At 39.1% G+C, this 24,338-nt stretch overlaps 1 protein-coding gene across 1 annotated transcript in view; it reads left to right on the forward strand.

Moving 5' to 3' along the window:
* Window positions 1-2,049: 2,049 nt before the first annotated feature.
* Window positions 2,050-24,338, forward strand: part of KIAA1958 (KIAA1958 ortholog) — a 150,822-nt gene continuing 128,533 nt past the window's right edge. The window contains exon 1 of the mRNA XM_026513760.4: window positions 2,050-2,224. The gene's annotated coding sequence lies outside the window, so the exon portion shown is untranslated. The remainder of the gene's footprint in view (window positions 2,225-24,338) is intronic.

A 24,338-nucleotide genomic window follows, 5' to 3' on the forward strand; every position in this document is an offset into this window, starting at 1 on the left:
CTTTAAATGAGATTGCATTTTTAAAAAGTTATTTGTGGGAAAAAAAACACACTATAAAATTTATCCTCTTAACCACCTTTAAGTATACAGGTCAGAGGTGTTAACTATATTCACATTGTTGTGTGACAGATCTCTACAACTTTTTCATTGTGCCAAACTAGAATTCTATACTCATGAAACAGCTCCCCATGTTCCCCCTCCTCCCGTTCCTGGAAACCACCATAATACTTTGTTTCCATGATTTTGACAACTCTAGGTATTTCATGTAAGTGGAATCATATAATAGTATTCCAATAGTCCTTTTGTGACTGGTTTACTTTACTCAGCAGAATGTCCTCAAGGTTCATCTATGTTGTGGCATATGACAGGATTTCTTGCTTTAATAAAGAAATATAAGATTTCTTTAAGTCTAAATAAAATTCTATTGTATGTATATGCCATATTTTGTCTATCCACTCATCCATCTATGGACATTTGGGCAGTTTCACCTCTTGGCCATTGTGAATATGCTGCAGTGAACATGGATGTGCAAATATCTCTTCAAGTTCCTGCTTTAATTGCTAGATATATACCCAGAGGTGGGATTTCTGGATCATAATATTATTTTTTGAAGAACCCCTGTACTGTTTTCTATAGTGACTGCACCATTTACATTTCCACCAGCTGTGCTTAAGTTTCCTATTTCTCCACAGGATTACATATTTGAAATATGTGGCAATTAATTTTTTTTTGACAAACATTATTTTGTCAAAAATGTTTACATAGATTTTTTTTTAAATTCAGCCTAGACCAGGCAGAGTGTTGACAGAGCAAGGTGTTAAGAATCCTTTCTTTTTTGTTCAGAAGTTGGTCTCATTCTCTGCCTCATATTCTTCTCTCTCCCCTCATGTACCGCAAGGGTAAGAGGGACTGCGGTTTCCTTGTCACAGTGGGGTGAGGTCAGGATGTAAGCACCACATTTGGCTAATCAGTCAGATATGCTTTAAATGTTATTTATTACCACTATTATTATTTTGGAGATACTTAATGCTGTAAGTAGAAAGGGAGTTAAGAGTATGGAATCCGGCCCCAAACCGCTTTGGATAATCCGGGTTTTTCCCGCTGCTTTGTGATCTTGGGCAGATGTCTTAATTCCTCTTTGCCTGTTTCCTCATCCATAAACTGGTGATGCTAACAACACTCACTGCAGAGAGTTCTTAGGATTAAATAAATACTCCCTAAGCACTTAGTGTAAACCCCAGTCACACAGAGTTAGTACTATAAAAGTGTTTGCTAGGTATAATAAATGTGGAGGGCGCCAGCCTTACCTCTATGATACCAAGCTGTGTAGATGGTGTTATTGTATGCCTCCCTAGTCCTAGTATGTTTTAGGTGTCATTAACTGCCCCCCCCCCCCCCCGCCATGGGATGGATTCGAGTGTCGTAGTTGGATGGGGAACTTCCACTGGGCAGCGGGGACTGTGGGTTGTGTAAGAGGTGTTCCAGTATATGCTTGGGTGTAGAGGTGACTCCACTCGGTGCGTTAAAACAGGTGTTATACACCAGACGAATGGAACAGGTTCTTGTAAGGTCCGGTCCTTGCGTTTAGGTGAAGCTCTGCGGAGTTCCAAGGGGGCAGCGGGGACTGGGAGGAAGGCAAGAAGAGTGGGGAAGGCGCCGGGTGCGCGGCAGGACGGAATGCTGCCCACTTCAGAACGTCGCGGGGATCGTGGGGTGCACACCTGTCTGGGCGCAGAGACCGAGCTCGTGCGCGCCGGTGTGTGCTAGGAAGGTGGGTCCACACCTCCTCCGGGCAGCGACGACCAAGAGCTCGGAGCGCTTCGTAGGAGGTGTCGTTACACACTTCCTGTGGGTCTAGCGGACCACGGCGCGTTTCCGGTGCCGGCTGGAGCCCGGGGTCCGAGCCCCCGCCCCGTTCGCCGGCCCCGCCCCGCCCACGCCCCGCCCCCCGCCCGCCGCGCTCCGAGCCGGGCGCGCGGAGCCCGGGGCGCACGGAGCGGCGCGCGCCGGTCGGCAGAGCCAGGCTGGCGCCCCCGCCCCCCGCCCCGCGCCTCCGTCGGCCGTCCGCCCGGCGCCTTCTCCGCTCTTCTTGCCTTTGCTCCCGGGCCCTCCGGCCGCTTTCCCTCCTTCCCCTCGGTCCCGCCCCGTCCAGCCCGGGCTGCCCGGCTCCCGCAGGCCCCCCCGCCGCCCGCGTTCCTATGGACAGACGCACAGACACCTGCAGGTGGGTGAGAGCCCGCGCGGGGGGCGGGGACGAGCGCGCCGACGCTGCGACCTGGGCCGGGGAGCCCCTTTGTGTGGGGGGCGGCCGCGCTGGGGTCCGCGCTGCCTCCCCTTCGGCAGCCGAGCAGTGACCCGGCTGAACCCTCTTTTGTCTCCTCTGGGGGGGGCGGGGTGGGAAGGCCGAGAGTCAGGGCAGCGACTCGGGCGGCTGGCCGTCGCCGACGACGGGCTTGGGGGCGCGAGGGCTGAGACCCCGGGCGGCCGAACGGGCTCCCGGGGCGAGCGCGGGCAGCCGCGGCTCTGGTCAGCCTCGGCGGGGCCGGCCCGCCGCCCAGCATCTCCTGTCGCCGCCGCGGGCGCGCTGCGTGGGTTCTGACTCGCCTGCTCCTGCTTTTGGGTCTGTTTGGAGGTGGGAAGGAGGGCGGGAAGGAGAAAGAAAAGATCTGCCCTCTTAGTTTCCAAGTCTTGGGATGGTTGTGGAGAGAGGGAGAGAGGTGGTTCGGGTCTTTGCCCGACTTGTTTCCCTCGCGAGAGGCACGCTGAGGTGCGTGTGGGGCGTGTGTGGAGGAACGTGCATCGCTTCGGTCCCTTATTTATTGTTTCTAACGGAGGAGGGCTTTCTCCGAAGGGCTCTTCCGCCGCCCTCCCCCATCGGAGGCTGCGCACAGTGATTTGTGTTTGTTATCAAATACATCGACAAATGTATTCCCCTGGGTGCGAGGAGGCTGGGCTGACCAAATCAAACCAAAATCACAGACTGTTTCAGGTGGATTTTCTTCTTCCTTTTTTTTAAGGTTAGGTAGGGACTTAACAAGGAAATCAAAGATGAGCACGACTGTGATTTTTACGATTTTTTTTTACGTATATACATATTTTAAAGTTTGATGATAAAGTTTTGTTATTTCCCAGACTCTTTAGGATTAGCATGACAGAATCTTCTACCTATTAACTATAACAGTTAACAAGCGAGTCAGATAGTGACAGCTTCCACGGTGGAGGTTAAACTGAAGTGCAATAAACATCTAGCTTTTCGTTTAGGCTAAAACCTTTATTTTTGCTGGTTTAAAATATGAGGTCTTCCACCGCATATGGGGAGGACGTGAATGTTAGAACTGATTTTTCTCCCTGTGATTGTGCTTTCCCTCTTTTATTCTGTTTTCATGTATTCTCTTTCTGTCTAAAGGCCAACAATTGGGTTGTACATGGTGGATATAGTTTTTTGAAAAGTACCATAGGTCATATTTCTGAATTATTTTATTTATCTGGCTGAGTTTCTTATGAAGAGTTGATATGTATTTGTGGATATTCAGATTATAAATGAAGTTGAATAAGCACCCAGAAACTTAATTTTGCAGATTCAGTTTTTTAATGGAGGTATGCATTTATATCTTTGAATTAATCTCAATCTGGTGTTCACTTCTGGAGACTTTTTTTTTTTTCCTATTGTGCGAGAATCCGTATTGACAAATTTAAATCTGACGGTTATCAAGGAGATTAAAAAAATAGTTTTGGGTGCACTCAGTTATATGTACAACTATATATGTAGAAAACAGAGCCTTTCTTAAACATCTGAACTTAAAGGAAAAACATTGTGGTGGAAAACAGTTTATTTAAATCTTCAAGTAAGATGTGGAAATTCGTAAGAAAGCAATGTACAATTTTAATGCGGTTTTAATTAGGCAAACTGATTTTTGTCATTATAAAGAGGAGACAGTTTTAGTGTGCCAAAAAGAGTGATCTTTTTCTAGGAGAAAAAATTAGCCTACATTCTTGCCCTAGTTACATTAACAGACTATTACTATTGCATGACTAATTTTGTAAATATCTGGAGTGTACATTTTTGTACACTTAAAACCTAGAAGAGGCTACATCTAGCATTAATCTCACCAGTCCCTTTGAATTGATGAAATTTTATTCTTGGTTTGACTTCCTGTCTAGATTAGTTTAATGAATTTAGACTGCATAGGGCTCAGTGCATGGCGCTAGTAGGCCCTTGAGTAAGGTTCCTCTTTCTTTTTCCATAAGGATGGCCCAGAGAGCATAGGTATTGAAATTTGTTCAGGCTTAATTAGGAATGGTGGGATGGAGTTCTAAAACACTCCCAGAGTTTCAGCTATTAGATTACACACTCTTTATCAGTTCTTAGAAGTTTAAAAAAAGATAAGCTAACAACTTGAATTGTTTATGTATTTATTTATAGGACTGTCAATCAGAGGGATAAGGTTTAACAAAGAGTCACTGTGTAAATTAAATATTAAGAGTGTGGCCTGTGTTGAGAATTGCTTGGCAACTTGTAGTTATGCCTAACAGTTTTCTGAGATTGGCAGTGTAGTGTCTTCACGTGGGCTGGCTAAAAGATAACACCTAGTTTTTTTTGTTTTGTTTTGTTTTTATTTTTGGCTCTGATATGTAGATATTAATTTTTTGGTTTTTGTATAATTAACGCTAATATTTTCGTGTAATCAGAAGCAGTCCAGAGAAACTTACATATTTTCAACTGATTTCTCTTCTGGTTTATTGGTGTTTAGGAAGGTGTATAAATTATTTTTCACTCTTCATGATTGAAATTTTTTTTCTGATACTTTTGATATGACAAATGTTACTTCCAGAAATTTTGAATTTGTAAAGTTGGATTTTAAATATAACTGAAAAATATAAACTGACATTTGCCAGTTTCTTTTTTTTAAACAACACTAAGCTGTCCAGTTAAATTTGATAGGCTTGAAAATCCGTAGACTTTTCCTGCTTTTAGTTATCAGTGTGGTACTATTAAAGAAAACCTCAAAATGGCCACTTTAGGTTACCTGGAACCCTCAAAGGACTAGTATTATCATTAGTAATAACCAATGGAAAGCTGAAAAGTAACAGTTTTATTCTTTGTAATAGATCTGTGACTTTCAAATCCTTCTTTTTCATGAAGTTTTTTATAGCCTGGTGTGGAAGCAGGTCTGACTGTGAGAGGTATGGACAGTGACCTCTCATTCCAGCCTTTATCGTCCTGCATTGTTTAAGAACGGCACAAAATCACGCTGCTCTTAGAAAATGCAGAATTCATTCTTGGATTAATATTCTGCTACCAGATGTACGAGGCTGGCTCTGAAGAAGCTTTTTCTCTTAAATACTGTCAAAAATAGGGAAGCTGAAGATTGGAGAGAAGCCATTTATTTTGAACAGTTTATTTTCTGACAGTTTGTGTTTGTAAAGAAACCTGCTCATAATATTTACTTAAGAAATCTACATAGTTGCCCGAAGAAGCCCCACAGGTTACTTTTTTTCCTTTAAAAAAGTTTCCATAGAGCTTAACTCTTATGTGATACTTCTTGACTTTGCTTCTGATTAGTTGATTTATGGACTTTATTTATCAGCATGATTGGAGAATTCTTTTGCTATACAGAAATTGCACTCTGCCTGTGCTCTGGTCTGTTTCCTAGGTAACAAATGTACTGCATAGATTCCATAATGAGGACTCTGGTTGGCTAGTTACAGTGTAAATTCTGTTGTTTGGTAAAGCTTAGTCTCAAATTCAAATAAAGGTCAAGAAACCAAAAGTACTCAAGATGCGAATTTTTGAATTTTATTTTGTATCCAATGTCAACAAAGTTTAATATGCTTTTCTGGAGAAAGACAAATTATGCAGCAATATTCAAGTGTATTTTGTAAAGTCTTAAACAGTTGGAGAGCTTTTTGACTATTCCATATTGGTAATACCAATGGCTCTAGTGACAAAACGTATTTCAAAACACTTTATCACACTATAGTATAGAAAGCAAAGTGATGTTGTCTAGGATGTCAATAATTGTTTTATTTTTTTGTATTAAAAGAAAAGTAACATCATATATGTTGCAAAAGATAAATTGTGCAACTTCATGTGAAATACAACTTTTAGGGGCCCCTGGGTGGCTCAGTTGGTTGAGCGTTGGACTCTTGATCTCATCTCAGGGCTTGGTCTCAGGGTCCTGGGTTTGGGCCCTGCATTGGGTTCGTGCTGGGTATGGAGCCTACTTAAAAAAAAAAAAAAAGAAGTAAAAAAAAAAAAAAGACATAGAACTTTTAAAAATTTGAAGAAGACATTAAAACATTTAAGAAACTTTTAAAAACATTAAAAATCTTGGGATACCTGGGTGGCTCAGTCGGTTAAGCTTCGGCTCAGGTCATGATCCCAGGGTCCTGGGATCGAGCCCTGCATTGGGCTCTCTGCTCAGCGGGAGGCCTGCTTCTCCCTCTCCCACTCCCCCTGCTTGTGTTCCCTCTCTTGCTGTGTCTCTCTCTGTCAAATAAATAAAATCTTAAAAAAAAAAAGTTAATTTGAACTCTAAAAAATTATCCAAAGTTGCTTCAGTGACTTTCCCTTGCTTAGCAGGATTGGTTTTGGATTGTTTATTTACCTTTTTAGTTAATTTTAATTTCAGGAATAGTTTGGATTTTCTTTCTTCTTGGTTTTCCTCAAAACTGACAACTACTTTAAACTTTTCTGGCCTTTTCAGGTTGCAAATATTGTGCCCCTTCAGTTTTCCCTTGTAAGTATTTTCCTTTGTAAATACTTAATCTTTAAAAAATTTTTTTGCCTTTTTTTTTTTTTAAAGTAGGCTCCACGCCCATTGTGACTCCATGAGCCTGAAATCAAGAGTCGCATACTCTACCGACTGAGCCAGCCAGGCACCCCTATTTAAAAATTTTTTAATCATTGTATTCTTTAATGCATAATCACCACATATCAAAAGCTCTACTTTTCTGAGACTTCATCCTTCTGGAACAGAGTTAACAGTATTTGTGAACTTTTACCCAGCCAGAACAATTTCCTCTCCCCAACCAGTATTAGTTAACAAGGGCTCTCATAACAAAGTATGACAGACTGGGTAGCTTAAACAACAAAATTTTCTCATCGTCTGGAGGCTAGAAGTCCCAGATCAAGATGTTGGCAGAATTGGGTTCTTCTCAGGCCTCTCTTCTTGGCTCTCAATTTCAGTCTTCCTCAGATGTTTTGACTGTGTGCCTGTGTCCTAATCTCTTCTTATAGGACATCTATCCATAGCCTTAGAACTCACCCACATGACCTTGTTTTACCTTAATTACCTCTTTAAAGGCCCTGTCTCCAAATATTCTCTCATTTTGAAGTACTGGGTATTAGGACTTCAGTGTATGAATTTGGGGGGAAAAACAATACAGCTCATAATATAACCTATTCCTCTGCTCATTGTCTTTCATACATACAGACATACTTCACTCTGTATGTGTGATATAATCGAGTCCCTAGACTACTTGATTCCTACTCCCTGAGATTTCTCAGTTCTGTTTGCCCCCATATAAATCACATACTACTCTGTCACCTTTGCCTATCATTAGTCTTGGTTCTACAGTTAAATTTATTCAATGCACAATACAAGTCCTTATGCCAAGGCTTCTGTAATCATTTGATAGTCTGAAGCTCTTTGAAGCCTAATAAATGGCTCATGTGAATAATGTGTCTTGTCTTTTATGTTTAAAACTGTTTATCTGTGAGGGGCGCCTGGGTGGCACAGCGGTTAAGCGTCTGCCTTCAGCTCAGGGCGTGATCCTGGCGTTATGGGATCGAGCCCCACATCAGGCTCTTCCGCTATGAGCCTGCTTCTTCCTCTCCCACTTCCCCTGCTTGTGTTCCCTCTCTCTCTGGCTGTCTCTATCTCTGTCGAATAAAAAAATAAAATCTTTAAAAAAAAAAACTTTATCTGTGGTTTTTATCCTTGAAGGCCAGTGTTGCTGAATATAAGTACTTGGCTCACATTTTCTTTCCTCAAGTTTCTTAAATATATTACTCTGTTGTAGGGTTTGGCAGACCTTTTCTGTGAAAGGCCAAATGGCAATTATTTTAGGCTTTGTGGAACATGGGTCACTGTCACAGTTATGTAACTGTGCCACTGCAGTGCAAAAACAGCCATATAGAGTATGTAAATGAAGAAGCATAACTGTGTTTAGAAAAACTTTATTTATAGAACCAGACAGTGGGCTGGATTTGGTGCACAAGCTGTAATTTGCTGAGTCCTACCCTATTTATTTTTTAGATTTTATTTGAGAGAGCAAGCATGTGTGAGAAAGCATGAGCAGGGGGGAGGGGCAGAGGGAGAAGCAGACTCCCTGCTAAGCAGGGAGCCCGATGTGGGGCTCGATCCCAGGACCCTGAGATTGTGACTTGAGCCAAAGACAGATGCTTAACCAACTGAGACACCTGGGTGCCCTGGAGTCCTACTCTATTGTATTCTGGTAAAAAGTGTTTTTGTCAGAATCTAATACCACTATGATTTTCTCTTTTCTTTTCTTTTCTTTTCTTTTCTTTTCTTTTCTTTTCTTTTCGTGACTTTATCTTTCTCTTAGATGCCCAGAGGACTTTTTTCTTCATCTTTAAAGGCTGGTGATTTTACTAGAGCCTGTATTAAGTGTTGGCTGTTCTCTGTTAATTTTTCCAGATGCACAATGTGGATTTTATAATGTTGGCTTAAATATTTTTTCATAAATATTTTTATCAATGATAGAGTTTAGTATTTAATCTGTTTTATTGCTTTCATTTTCTTTTTGGGGTTCTCCTGTTACATGTATGTTGGATCTTCTTTGCTTTTCTTTTATAGCTATACCTTTCTTCAAATTCCTTTTTATCTTTTTTAATATTTGTTTTGTTTTTCTATTTTTCCTTTTTATCCTTTATTAAGCAGTTTCCATGGTACCTATTTATTAAGTCCAGTTTTGTCTTCCTTTCTGAATTTTTTTCTTTCTTATTCTGTCCTGAATTCTGTCATTTCTCTTTGTAAGTGCTCTTGTTGTGTGGCCATTCCCTTTTCCCCCCACTTTTCTGTCTGATGTATATTTTATAGCTTCTATCATTTTCTTAATTTCTTTTAATATTAAAATATTATGCTACCGTTCTCATCTACTCTATGGCCATATTTTTGTGATGTGCCTTCTTTGACTATTGGTACTTTATTTAGTTCTTTTCCATCTTTTTCTCATAGTACCTCACATGGGATTAGATTGCATTCCTTTCTCCTGTTCATGTTTAAATTAGATGGATTTGCCTGCACTTTAGGAGAAGGTTTCTGTGATGGAGGTGGAAGTAGACCAAGGTAGTTCTTTTTTAGTTTCATGGTGTGAAATTTTTTCCTTTGTTGCTTTTGTGAAATATTAAAAAATATGGCCACTCAATTAAAATTAGAGTGAGATACCATTGCATACCCACTAGAATGGCTAAATGAAAAAGATGAAAAATATCAAGTGGTGATGAGAATGTAGAGTAACTAGAATTCTCAAGCACTGCTATTGGAAGTGTAAATGGGTACAGAAATATAGAGTGACGCCTGGGTGACTCAGTCGGATGAGTATCCAACTCTTGGTTTGGGCTCAGGTCATGATCTTGGGGTCATAAGATTGAGCCTTATGTTGGGCTTGGCACTCAGCGCACAGTCTGAAATTCTGTCTCTCTTTCGCTCAGCCCTCCCCCACTCTCTGTCTCTCAAATAAATAAATAAAATCTTTAAAAACATAAATGGATACGAACAATTTGGGAAGCTGTTTGGCAGTATTTACTGAAGCTTTGCATATGCATGTTTTATGGTTCAGTAATTGCACTCAAAGATATATGCTTACCAAAATAAATGTACTGGAATATTCATAGTACTGCTTATAATAGCCCCCAAACTGAAGTCTCCCCAAATGACAATCAGTATAATGTGTGGTAGAGTGTTACATTGATGGCCCCAAGTAAATGACATCTCTTGGTGTCTATGCCCATGTATTGTCCCTTTGTACAAAGATTCTGATTTTAATCATGTAACTTACTTTGGCCAGTGGGACATTAGGCAAGTGTGGTGCAGTAGAAGCTTGATAAATGCATGCACATTGGAGGGAAATACTGCCCTGAGACCATAACATAAAGAAACACTCAAGTAGGAGAGGTCAGGTGGAAGAAAATTGAGGTACCTCAGCTGATGACCAGCCCTTACTGCCAGAAGTTGAGTAAGACCATCTTTGGTCTCCCAGCTCACCTGACCCTCCAGCTGAAAGTAATCACATGAGCAAATCTGAGTAAAGCCAGGAGAAAAACTGCCCAGATAACCCACAGAATTGTGAGAAAGGAGGAATTATTTTAAGTTATTAAATTTTAGGGTGATTTGTTATACAACAATAGGAAACTGAATCAGAATGGATAAATTGTTCTATATTCATAGAGTGGAACACTGTGGAGCAATGAGAATGAACAATCTGTAACTACATGCATAGTAAGTATGACTCTCACAGACCTATGTGGAGCTAAAGAAGCCAGGCACAAGAGTTTAAGCTGTGTGCCTTCACATATATAAAGTCCCCAAGCAGGCAAAATCAGCAAATTCTGTTAGAAGCCAGAACCTTGAGGAAGTAGTGACTAGAAAGGAGAAAGTAGAGGCTTCTGGGGTGCTGGTAATGCTCTGTTTCTTGATCTGGTTGCTGGCTACATACATGTGTTCTGTTTGTGAAATTGTGGAATATCAGCAAATTGTTCACTTTATTATTTCTCCCTTTTTGATTGTGTGTTATATTTCTTTTGTTTTTTTTTTTTAAGACTTATTTATTCATTTTAGAGAGAGAACAAGAGCGAGTAAGCACGAGTGGGAGGGCCAGAGGGAGAAGGAGAGAGAATCTCAGGTAGACTCTGAGCTGAGCATGGAGCCCGACTAGGGGCTCAATCTCATGGCCCTGAGATCATGACCTGAGCCCAAACCAAGAATCAGTGGGTCAACCAACTGTGCCACCTAGGTGCCCCTATTTCTTTTTTCTTTTCTTTTCTTTCTTTCTTTTTTCTTTTTTCTTTTTTTTTTTTAAGATTTATTTATTTTAGAGAGAGCGCATGTGAGCAGGGGGAGAGGCAGAGAGAAAGAATCCTCAAGCAGACTCCCTGTTGAGTGTGGAGCCTGGCGGGGCTCTATCCCAGGACCCTGAGATTATGCCCGGAGCCAAAATAAAGAGTCCAACACTTAACCGACTGAGCCACCCAGGCACCCCTGATTGTATGTCATCTTTCAACATAAAGGAAGAAAAATGTCCTTTTTTATTGAGTCTTCTTTTTGTTATTCTCTGAAATTGACCTCCTTTGGGTCTCTCACTTATCCCTAGCAATGCCTTTTTGTTTGGTTTGGATTTTATTTTATTTAGTTATTAATATTTTATTTTATTTTTAAAAAGATTTTATCCATTTATTTGAGACAGAGAGAGAGCGCATGAACTGGGGGAGGGCAAAGGAGAGTAACAAGCAGACTCCCTGCTGAGCAGAGAGCCTGACATGGGGTGCATCCCAGGACCCTGCGATCATGACCTGAGCCGAAGGCAGACGCTTAACCAACTGAGCCACCCACGTGCCCCTTAAGATTTTATTTTTTAAGTAATCTCTACACCCAGTGTAGGGCTCGAACTTACAACCCCAAGATCAAGAGTCACATGCTCCACTGGCTGAGCCAGCCAGGTGCTCCAATTTGGATATTAATTCCGACAGTTTTCTTTCTCAGGCTTCTTAGTAGGTCTTGTCTCCCATAGAAGCCTGGCAAACTTTACTTTTCTTGATCCAGTTTCACTTAAGTGGGGTCCTCTCTTTTTTAGAGTGATTGTTGGTAATTTTCTTATTCACCAGCTTTGTTAATATCAGAAGTCTCCTTTTTCTCCCCTCATCTGCCCAGTTGCTGATCCTGAGTTCCATTTTTATGTGTGTTTTAGTTCTACTCATCTGGGGTTCATGGGGGCTACCTCATCACCTAATTTTGTTGAACATCATGTCTTTTGTTATCCTAGTTTTTCCATCCATGTGTTTGTTTTCTACTGAGATAATTGTAGATACACTTGCAGTTGTTAAGAAATAATAGATTCTTTGCCTGTTTGCCCAGTTTCCTTAAATGATAACATTTTGCAAAACTATATTTATAATATCACAATGAGGATATTAACTGTTATGGGCTGAATTGTATTCCCCCCAGATTCATATGTTGAAGTCCAAACCCCCAGTGCCTCAGAATATGGCTGTGTTTGGAGGTAGGGCCTTTGAAGAGGTTATTAAGTTAAAACAAGGTTGTTAGGATGGTTGTAATCCAATCTGCTGTCCTTGTAAGAAGAGGAAGTTTAGATGCAAAAAGACACATCAGAGATGTTGTGTACAGAGGAAAGACCATGTGAGGACACAGTGAGAACTCTGCTATCTGGAAGCCAAGGAGAGGCTTCAGGAGAAACCAAACCTTCTGACACCTTGATCTTGGATTTCTAGCCTCCAGAACTGAAAAGATGAATTTCTGTTGTTTAAGCCACCTGATCTGGAATTTTGTTATGGTAGCCCTAATAAATGAATACATTGGCATTGATACCATCCACCACTCACATTCAGATTGCCAGTTTTATTGGTGCTCATTTGTGTTTGTGTATTAGGATCAGTACAGTACGTTTTATCACCTATGTATGTCCTGTTTCTGTCAGCCTTTCTATTCTGCTCACGTTCTTCCAGCCTGTTCTTAAGCTTTGACAACCATTAATGGGTCTTCCATTTCTGAAATTTTGTTGTTTAAAAAAATACTATATAAATGGAATCATATTATATGTAACCTTTGAGATTGGCTTTTTTCAATAAGCATAATTCCCTGGACATTCATCTAGGTTGTTTCATGTATCAGTTTGTTCTTTCTTTTTTTTTTTTTTTCTTTTTAAGGATTTTATTTATTTGAGAGAGAGAAAGGGAGAGAGCACAAGTAAGTGGAGGGGCAGAGAAAGAGGGAGAAGTAGGCTTTCTGCTGAGCAGAATGCTGGACATGGGGCTTGATCCCAGGACCCCGGGGATCATGACCTGAGCTGAAGGCAGACACTTTTTTTTTTTTAATGATTTTTTATTATATTATGTTAGTCACCATACAGTACATCCCCGGTTTCCGATGTAAAGTTCGATGATTCATTAGTTGCGTATAACACCCAGTGCACCATGCAATACGTGCCCTCCTTACTACCCATCACCAGTCTATCCCATTCCCCCACCCCCCTCCCCTCTGAGGCCCTCAGTTTGTTTCTCATAGTCCATAGTCTCTCATGTTTCATTCCCCCTTCTGATTACCCCCCCTGAAGGCAGACACTTAACCGACTGAGCCACCCAGGCACCCCAGTAGTTTGTTCTTTTTTATTCCTGAGTAGTAATCCATGGGTGTATGCTAGTTTATTTAACTTCATCTGTTGAAGGACATCTGGGTTGATTCCATTTCTTGAGTTACAGATGAAGCTGTTATGAAGGGCACCTGGGTGGCTCAGTCAGTTAAGTGTCTGCCTTCGGCTCAGGTCATGATCCCAGGTCCTGGGATGGAGCCCTACATGGGGCTCCTGGCTCAGTGGGGAGCCTGCTTCTCCCTCTCCCCCCTGCTTGTGCTCGCTCTCTCTCAATTGCTCTCTCTCCCTCAAATAAATAAATAAAATCTTAAAAAAAAATAAAGCTGTTATGAACGTAATTTGTAATCTATCTGGGATACATACCCAGGAGTGTAACTGCTGTATCATATGATAATTATGTGTTTAGTCTTTTAAGTAACTGCCAAAGGTTTCCAGGGTGATTGTACAATTTTATATTCCTCCCAGCAATATATAAGTGATCTAGTTTCTCCACATGCTTGCTAACATTTGCTGTCATTATTTCTTATTTTAGTCATTCTGATGTATGTGTAGTAACATTGTGGTTTTAATTTGCATTTCCCTAATGGCTAATATAGCACATCTTTTCATGTGCTTATTTACCATCCGTATATCCTCTTCTGAGAAATGTCTCTTTATGTCTTTTGCCTATTTTCTAATTGCATTTTTTTAATTTTTTTTAAAGATTTTATTTATTTATTTGACAGAGATAGAGACAGCCAGCGAGAGAGGGAACACAAGCAGGGGGAGTGGGAGAGGAAGAAGCAGGCTCATAGCGGAGGAGCCCGATGTGGGGCTCAATCCCATAACGCCGGGATCACGCCCTGAGCCGAAGGCAGGCGCTTTACCGCTGTGCCACCCAGGCGCCCCTGCATTTTTATTTTTTAATTTTTTTTACTATTTTGAGAGTTCTTTATATATTCTAGTTACTAGTCCTTTGTTCTTTGTCAGATACATGGTTTGCAAATGTTTTTTTCCAGCCTGTACTTTGTCTTAATCCTTTTCACATGGGCTTTCACAGAGCAAAAGATTTTAATTTAAATTTTACCAACTTTTCCTTTTATGGATTATGCTTTGGTATCAAATCTAAGAGCTCTTTGCCTCGTCCCAGATCTCAGAGATTTTTTTTCCTGTGTTGTTTTCTCCACATTTTTAAGTTACATTTTATTTTTATTGTTTTTTATGGTTTTATTTATTTGAGAGAGAGAGAGAAATCACCAGTGGAGAGGGGAGGGACATATGGAGAGGGAGAAGCAGACACCCCGTTTAGCAGGGAGCCTAATGTGGGGCTTGATCCCAGGACCCCAAGATCATGACCTGAGCTAAAGGCAGATGCCTAACCAGCTGAGCCACCCAGGTGCCCCAAGTTCTACATTTTATAGTTAAGTCTGATCTGTTTTGTGTTAATTTTTATTTAAGGTGTGAAGTTTAGGTTGAGGTTCATTTTTTGCCTATGAATGTCCAGTTGCTCCAGCACCATTTGATGAAAAAGCTATCCTTCCTCCATTATATTGCTTTTGCATCTTTGTAAAAAAGCAGTTGAGCATACCTGTGGGTCTGTTTCTTGCTCTGCTTCATCCGTTTTTGTGAATAGATTTGAGGAGAGTCCAAACTAAGTCTTTGCTACTGTTCGGCTGGCTTAGAACTTCTTGTTCATTCTTAAGCATGATTTTTTTGTGTTATCTTGGAAAACTATTTTTTTTTTCCCCTCTCTTGATCAAAGGGAACAAATATCTTATTAGGTAAAACAAAAAAAAAGGGGGATAAGATAAGCAGTAATTTGATTATTAACAGTTTTTTGAGTTTATCTTCTCTATAATATAGTGATAAGTTGACATATTTGTTTCAGAGAATTCAGTTCTTTTCTAAATTACTTGGGTTGTTAACATTTTCATGACAATTATGGCTCAGTAATAATAAGTATACTTTGTTTATCTGACATCTTGAGAAAGCGGAGCTCTGCATTAATATATTTTTGTATAACTAAAGTTTATCTCTTGGACAAAAGTTAAAATTTTAATTATTTTTAGGGAAAATGTTTCCCACATGTGGTTAAATTTAAATAAAGGGTGGAAATTCAGTTACTTATGGAAATATGCCAAGAATCTGTTTCTGGCATCTGGATGAACACAAGCAGATAGAGAAATTTGTTTCTCTCCCCAGAAAATTCTCTTAAGCTTTCTGGCTCTGAAGTTTTGTAGCTTTAGGCCAGTTTCCTACAGCCAGTGCAAGGAAGGTTCCATCCCCCAACTGACAAATCCATCAAATTCACGGATTTACCAAACCTTGTTTAAATAGCCTTTGAAGATTTCTGTGAAACTTTAGCTGAAGGTATTCCCATTCCACCTTCAGAGCACCATTTTAAGGAATGTTCTGTTTTTGAAAGCTAATAGTTACATGATGTTCTAGCCTTCCTATAAATATTTTCTTTTTGAATATATGTAATACAAGTGAATATATTCAATGAAAAGTATATATTTTTATAAATAATATTCTGCCTATGAATATATTGTTATGAATATAGTATATGTGAATATGTTCTTGATATGTAAATTTTTTTTCTTTTTTTTTGCTAACTGGCTGGCTTCTTTCTGATGGATGAAAATCTTACCACAAATTATATTTCCTGTATACTTAGTATTTCTTTAATGATGTGTTTATACATTGATAAGTTATAAAATCTGTGCTTTCTATTAATGAAGTAATTGCCTCAAATGTTTAGGGTTTTTTTTCTTTTTTAAGTAAACTCTTCCCACCCTCCCACCATGTGGGGTTCAAACTCATGACCCTGAGATCAAGAGTTGTTTGCTCTACTGACAGAACCAGCTAGGTGTCCCTGGGGTTTTTCTTACTTAAAAATAATTTTTAGAGTCAAAATTCATTCTGTAGATTTGCCTTAATACCTTTTTAGTTGATGCCTTCCTGCTAATCATCCAAATAGATATTTATCTTTCTAAGAGCAAACTATTGGCCTGAGAAGTAAGGATATCCTTATACATTATGTAATAAGAAACAATATTTTTGTTAAAAAAGAATCCTAATTCTGTATAATGTTTTTTGAGAAAAGCGTAAATAGGTAAAAAGGTCAGTCAGTTTGGCTATGTGAAAACTTAAACTTCTAAAGTTTGTTTTTTAAAAAAACAAAATTAAAAAGGAAGACAACAGTTTGGAGAAAATGCAGTGAGAGAGAGTTGAGGTCCTCATGGCACTATATTATTTTAATGATTTGCAAAAGAATTAATGAAACTTTGGGAAAAAATAGGTAAAATGAAGAGCAGTTATCTGCCTCACTGATAATTAAGCATAAAATAATACAGTAATACAGCAATCCACTTCTTTTCTTTTCTTTTTTTTTTTTTTTTTAGATTTTATGTATTTATTTGACAGAGAGAGACAGTGAGAAAGGGAACACAAGCAAAGGGAGTGGGAGAGGGAGAAGCAGGCTTCCCATCCAGCAGGGAGCCTGATGCGGGGCTCGATTCCAGGACCCTAGGATCATGACCTGAGCCGAAGGCAGACGCTTAACAGCTGAGCCACCCAGGCGCCCCTACTTTTAATTTTCTTTCTTTTCTTTCTTTTTTTTTTTAAGATTTATTTATTTATTTGAGAGAGAGCCAGCACAAGTGGGAGGGGCAGCAGGAGAGAAAATCTGAGAATCCCAGGCAGACTGTGGGCCGAGTGCGGAGCCTGTCTCGGGGCTGGATCTCATGATCCTGAGATCACGACCACTGAAACCAAGAGTCAGATTCTTAATGGACTGTGCCACTGAGGATCCCTTCCTTCCTTCCTTCCTCCCTCCCTCCCTCCGTCCCTCCCTCCCTTCTCTCTTTCTCTCTTTCTTTCTTCCAGTATAATTAACATACAGTGTTATATTAGTTTCAGGTGTACATTAGTTTCAGCAATTCTATGTTACTCAGTGCTCATCACCAAAATTGTACTCTTAAACCCCTTCATCTATTTCACCCATCCCCCCACCCACCTCCCCGCTAGTAACCACCAGTTTGTTCTCTGTACTTAAAAGAGTGTGGTTTTTCGTTTGTCTCTTTTTTCCTTTGTTCCTTTGTTTTGTTTCTTAATCCATTTATTTTTTTAAAAAAATCTATCAAATTAGCAAAAATATAAAATAAGATAAATGCCCATTATTTGTGAGGGGAAAGGAAGGGAGGAACTTATTCTCATATTTATTGCTGTTGGGTATATAGAATTCTTTTTTTTGTTCTTTTAAACTTTGAAGGTGTAGGGGAAGAAAAACTTTCTTCTACCCTCCTCAATTTTGTGGCTTGGCCTAAGTAATAAACAGATTAACGGGAGAAAAACATACAGATGTTACATAATATTTTTATGTGCACACAGGAGTCTTCATAAGCATATGAAGACCTGAATAAACAGAACTGAGACCATATATATATTTTAAACAAGGAATCAATATATTTGTGGAGAAGTGAGTAGAAAAAGGAGTTTTAGCTAGAAGCCATAAATTGTGAGGCAGTGACTAGAAAATATGTGGCGGAAACTAATGGAAGATAAGGGTTATTTTAGTAGGTATATTTGTACAGATCTATTTTGACATCGTCTCCCAGTCTCTAGTGTTAAGAATGTTCTTCTCTTCTTGGTATAAGAAGGGCACCTTTCTCATGGGAAATTTTACGACTTGCTTTTAGGTAGAAAGAGGGAGGTCAGAGGGACCTTCCTGCATTTGCTATTTCTCACGTGCTTTCAGCCCAAAATAATCAGTATGCCAGAGTGACGTATTTGGAACCCTTCTGAGCCCCTTGAAAATATAATACATGTACCAATAATGAACATATTGGGTATATAGTTGATGAATTGTTGCAAATTGAATAAATGTGACTAGCACTCATATCAATGCACTGGACATTATCAGCACCTTAGAGGAACCCCTGGTACTCCTTCCCATATCTAACACAATCTTCCTGAAGGAAAACAAGTATCCTGACTGATTGCTGAGTTATGGGGTATATATGCTCAGCTTTAGTAGAGACTGCTGGTTTTCCGGAGCGATTGTATCAATTTATACTGCCATCAGCAGTGTGTCAGTGTCCCAGTTGCTCCACTTCTTCATGATTATCATTTTGAAAAGCATTTTGACAGAATGTATCAAGAGCCATAAATATATCTATATCCATTTATCTAGTAATTCTACTAATTGAAAGGATGGAAAAAGATACATGCACAAACATGCAGCGAAGCAGAGATCAGAGACCACCAGCTAAATCTGGCCAACTGTAGCCCAAATTCAGTTACAACCACTTGTTTGTGGCTGCTTTTCTGCTGCAATGGAAGAGTTTAGTAGTTATTTCAGATACCTTGGAAAACAAAATATTTACTATCTGGCCCTCTCCAGAAAAACCTTGCTGACCCCTACTTTAGAGCGTTATTTAGAGTAGTAAAAGATTAGCAACAATCAGTATATCCATCAGTTGGGGAATTACTAGATAAGCACTTGGTGGAATAGGATATAGCTATTTAAAATGATGATGATAGAGATTATTCATCCATCAAGTATTTTTTGGGCATTTGCTACGTGTTAGGTACTTTTCTAGGTGCTGGCAAGTCAGTAAAGACTAGAATTCGTGCCCTCATAGAACTTTAATTTTAGTGAAGAAGATAGAAAATAAACAAGTACATGAAATAACATGTTAAGAGGTGAGTGCTAAGATGGAAAAAAAAAAAAGGGAAGGGAGATACGAAAAATTTCAGGATTAGGGCTTGACATTAGATTGCCTTCTTTCTCTGAGAAAATGACTTTTGAATAAAGACTTGAAATAAGTGAAAGGGCTTGACATGCAGGTAGCTGGAGGAAGAGCATTTGAGGCAGAGGGAGAAAGCATGTACAAAGGACAAAGGTGGAAATGTGCCTGATGTGTTCTAGGAACAACAAGATGAAGGGCTGTAATAGAGTGAAGGAGGGAGAGAGTGGCAAGGGATGAGGTTGGGTAGGTAATGGGGGTGGAGTGGCAGTGAGGATGCATCATGGTCAATCTTGTAGCAACATGAAAAATCCCTATCATAAATTGTTCAAGTAAAAAAAGAATGCTCTTCTCACTTCCATCTCCCCTTACTCCCTCTCTGCTCAGTAATGGCAATCATGTAAAGCAATGCATAATAAGGAAAGACTAGAAGAAAGTAATACCAACATTTTTAATGTCCTGGGATTATGAATTATGCTTCTTGCCACATTTCCTATAATTTGGCTATCTTCTATAATAAAATGCATATTTAGAAACTTGAAGGATTTTGCATACTTTAGAAATCAATTACTTTTAGTTGATTGTAGCCTGCCAGTGGATAGCACTCTTTTTTTTTTTTTTTAAGATTTATTTATTTATTTGAGAGGGAGAGAGAGAGGAGGCACAAGCATGCAATGGGGGAGGGAGTAGAGGGAAAGGGGGAGAATCTCAAGCAGACTCCCCGCTGAGTGCAGAGCACCTCATGGGGCTCAATCTCAGGACCCTGAAATCACCACCTGAGCCAAAACCAAGGGTTGATGCTCAACCGACTGAGCCACCCAGGTGCCTCGGATAGCACTGTCTTAAATCATCTAAGGAGTTGATGATTTTTTAATTATTAATTTTTCAGTGTTTGAACCAGAAGGCACGATGGAGATTATCTATTTTAACCCCTTCATTTTATGTTTTATAGGTAAGGAAATGATCTGTAGAAGTGAAGGAACACAGGCTTTCTTTTTATTAGGTGTTTTATGTTCCATCACTATTTAATCGGAAGTTATTCTGTACTTTGGTGATTTTTGTGATTAATGATTTACTTTAAGATAAAAAGAAAATCCTCGAAAAGAATGAAATCTAAATCCTGGTTGTCCAGATCTTCTTAGTGTGGAAACCACTGTAGCAAACATGGTGTTAATAATGAATTCTTTTTTTTTTTTTTTAAAGATTATTTATTTATTTATTTGACAGAGAGAGAGACAGCCAGTGAGAGGGGGAACACAAGCAGGGGGAGTGGGAGAGGAAGAAGCAGGCTCATAGTGGAGGAGCCTGATGTGGGGCTCGATCCCAGAACGCCGGGATCACGCCCTGAGCCAAAGGCAGACGCTTAACGACTGCGCTACCCAGGCGCCCCAATAATGAATTCTTTTGGCTAGCATCTGGGCTAAGACCATGGATGTAGTAGAGCTCAGACTGCCTGGGTTTGTTTCTGGCCCTTATTAATGCTTAACCTCTCTGTGCTTTGGTTTCCCATTTACAAAATGATTTGTTACTGGGTATATACCTCATAAGGTTGTTGTGAGGATTAAATGAATTCATGTGGGTAGAATGCCAGGCACCTAGGCCAAATTATTATTGAGGCTTCAATATCAGGAAGGGAAGGTTTTTGAACACTAGGTACCGGAGAAAATTGAGTTCAACAAAATACTTGAATTGTGTTGTTGAAAGTGTATATGTCTCTGCTTTGACTTCATAGGTAAGATGTAGCAATTTATTAACATTTTAAAGCCTATTATCTTAATTAGCACAGTGGCTTCAAATCGTGCTCTTGTAGTACTTATGCTATAAATCTTTCACAGACGGTTATCAAATTTGGGGGGAAATAATACATATTTTTATTTGAGTAGGAGAAATGCTGTGACTTAGGTGGATGGCCTGAGTGAGTGGGTCATGTGACAAAACACAGAGCAAGATGAGTGGTAAAAGGGCAGTGGCTGGTCTAAAAGCTGGCTGGCACAGTGTCCAGCCAGCTCTAGGACAGATCGCTTGTTTACTGGAGCATGCAAGAACTTTGTTTTGTGCCTATATAGGTCAGGGCAGTAAAGTTCCATAAACACAGACACACACTGGTGAAAGGGAATCGAGTAGAGAGTGTTGAGGATGTAACCTTGTCCTTTGAAGTGTGCCACTAAAATTTTAGTATTTGAGTGCCCTTAACCTCAGGGAGGCTAAGCACCATAGAACTCACATAATGGGTATAGTTGAAAATTAACACTTTTTAAAAAAAGTTTTTCTAGAAAATGACTTTCAAAATGTATGATAAAACTTGTTAAAATTTGAAGTATGGGGGCACCTGGGTAGCACAGTCAGTTAAGCTTCGGACTCTTGGTTTTGGCTCAGGTCATGCTCTCAGGTTCCTGAAATCGAGCCCCCCAACTGGCTCTGTGCTCAGCAGGGAGTCTGCTGAAAGTTTCTCTCTCCTCCTCCCTCTACCCCTCCCCCCTGCTTGCTCCTCCCTCCCCCAAATAAATAAATCTTAAAAAAATTTTTTGAAGTATGGATAAAACAAAATTTAACTTAGACTACTTTGACAATTCATGAAAAAAAAGTTATATTTTTCCTAGTAGGATTTATCTTAGTGAAGGATAATTTTTTATACACACTGGGTCCCTAATATATTTTTTGTTTGTGACAATTTGGGGATTGCATAAAATTATATTACTTTTTAGTGGGAAAAATCTGAAATCTTTTTATGTTGATTTTCTTTTCTTCAGTACTGAGTCTTCAGAAGTTTTACTTGCTCAAGCTGCTGCTTTTTTCTTTTTAACATAGCTGGATAAATGCAGCTGTAGTCAGCAGTGTTTCTGCCACACTAGCTTCGTAAGAAAGTTTCTGCCTTCCTTGCAGAATCATGGGTTATAACTTAGGGTTTCTGTGGGCACATTAATTCTGAATAGAACCTGGGGATTGTGCTTCACTAGAAGTGTGGTGGTTTTAGTAGTGAGTTCCTAACAGGACTTAGGTACTTATATGCTCAGTAGGACATTGCTGTTGTAGCAGTTGTGGTATTTAATTGAACCTGAAGGCCCCTTGGAATTTTCCTAGTCTATTATATTAAACTGAGAACGTTTTTTAAAATGCAATTCAGTATTTATGACTTCATATGACTCAGATTTCCCCTTAACACCCTTGTTGTTGGGTTTGTTATTCTTTTCAGGGTTGGGTTGGTGTATCATATGCATGTAATTAATCTGAATACTCAGGAAGGATGTATGGAATCTCTTTAGGTTTTAAGAAATGTCTATGATTGAATAGTTTAGTTTGATTCTTTTGAATTGGAAATTTTTGTTCTGTGTGATAAATACACAGCATTAGCACCAGGGGAACTAAATTCATATCAACTAGGATATCAATAAACTTTTTGTTCCTGTAAGATCAAGTATGACTCTGAGATATTGTGTCTCTTAGCTTTACTTGGTAATTCTTAATCTTTTTGTGTGTTTTCAACCCCTTTAGAATTGGATCAAAAATTTGGATTCTCTTCTTAGAAAATGCACATCTGCAAATACAGCATGCAATTTTGTATAAATTTTAGGAAATATATGGATCTTTCTGACATGTTATACTAATAATCTCTGTTTTGTGTATTTACATTTCAGCATATTGACTTTCTTTTTTCTTAAGAATGGAAACCTTAAAGGTTTGAGATAAGGATTATGAGAGTGAGCTTATGGGTTTCCAGGGAAAATTTATGTTTTTGAAGGAGGGGATACCATGGTATTTTTCCATCAGAAATACGTTTAAACCGTTGTTTCTGATAAATGTATGAGTATTGCATCTAGTTAAATCATTCTTCTGCACTGTAGGTTATGAAAAAATAGTGTCTCACTACAGTACATTCACAAAGGCAGTCTAGCAAGGAAAAATTATAAAGCTTAAATTCTCATTCTCATTTCTATGGGAATAAAGAGGGAGAATTCATTATGTCAAGCATTACAAATAAGCATGTATTAAAGCGGCTACATATGATGATGGCACATTGTTGGAACACCCCATGAAAGGTAATTTGCATGGAAGATGATTATTCAATAGGGCTTTAATTTACAAGAAACATTCCACAATTTAATTGAGCCCTTTTTGCACACACTGCTTCGCTTCAATAGATTGCATTTGCTCCCTGCATATGTACAATGCCATAAGGGTGTTTAAATCTGATTCAGTCTAGCTGGAAGGTGAAACAACAGCTGAAAGTCATGTCGTAAAAATATACATTATTAAACATTTGAGAATTGTTTTTGAAATCAGTTTTCTGTTGGCTGATTTGTACCATAAAGCTGATTGTCTAGTTTTCTTTTTTCTAATAAGATTTGTATAAGATTATTTGGCCCTGCTGGCCACTAGTTAAAGTATATGGTTCAATTTAAAAATTTTTCACTTTTACAGGCTAGTCACCTATATTGTACTTTTGCAAAATGAGCATACATAGCCTGCATTTATAGTTATTATAGAAATAAAATTATTTGGTGATAAAGAAGACACTAAAATAAACATTTCAACAAATAGCTGACTTCTGATTAAAATGCCTAGAAAGTTAATGCAGTAGTCTTCCCTTATCCATGGGGAGATACATTCCAAGACCACCAGTGGATGCCTGAAATTGCAGATAGTACCAAACCATATATATATATATGCACACTATTTTTTATTGATGTATACCTATGATAAAATTCAATTTATAAATTAGACACAGAGATTAACAACCAACAGTAATAGAACAATTATAATAATACACTGTAATAAAAGTTATGTGAATGTGGTCTCTCTCAAAATATCTTATTATACTGTACTCACCCTTCTTGTGATGATGTGAGACGATAAAATGCCTAAGTGATGAGGTGAAGTGAGGTGAATGATGTAGCATTAGTTTATTATTGCCCTTCTGACGCTATGTCAGGAGGGTTATTGGCTTCAAGACCACAATTTACTGTGGGTAACTGAAATCTTGGAAAGCAAAACCTCAGATAAGGGGGACTACTATATATGGTTAAAAAAAAAAGATAAAAAAGAAAGTAATGTGGATATGTCTAGTGTCTTCTCTGTCTCTATTAGAAAAGTATTTGGATAAACTTTATCCTAGAGAGGAGGTTTTGTGTGAGCCTGAACTGACTCATTGTGGATGTTCCATCCTTGAGCATTTAAAATAAGCATTGTTGTGAGAAGCCAGGCCCATTCTTGGTGGGGAAACCCTAAAGGTATGTCCAAATGAGGAAAACATGGAAGACC

Source organism: Ursus arctos, unplaced genomic scaffold (genome assembly GCF_023065955.2).
Source record: "Ursus arctos isolate Adak ecotype North America unplaced genomic scaffold, UrsArc2.0 scaffold_18, whole genome shotgun sequence".
Classification (NCBI taxonomy): Eukaryota; Metazoa; Chordata; class Mammalia; order Carnivora; family Ursidae; genus Ursus; species Ursus arctos.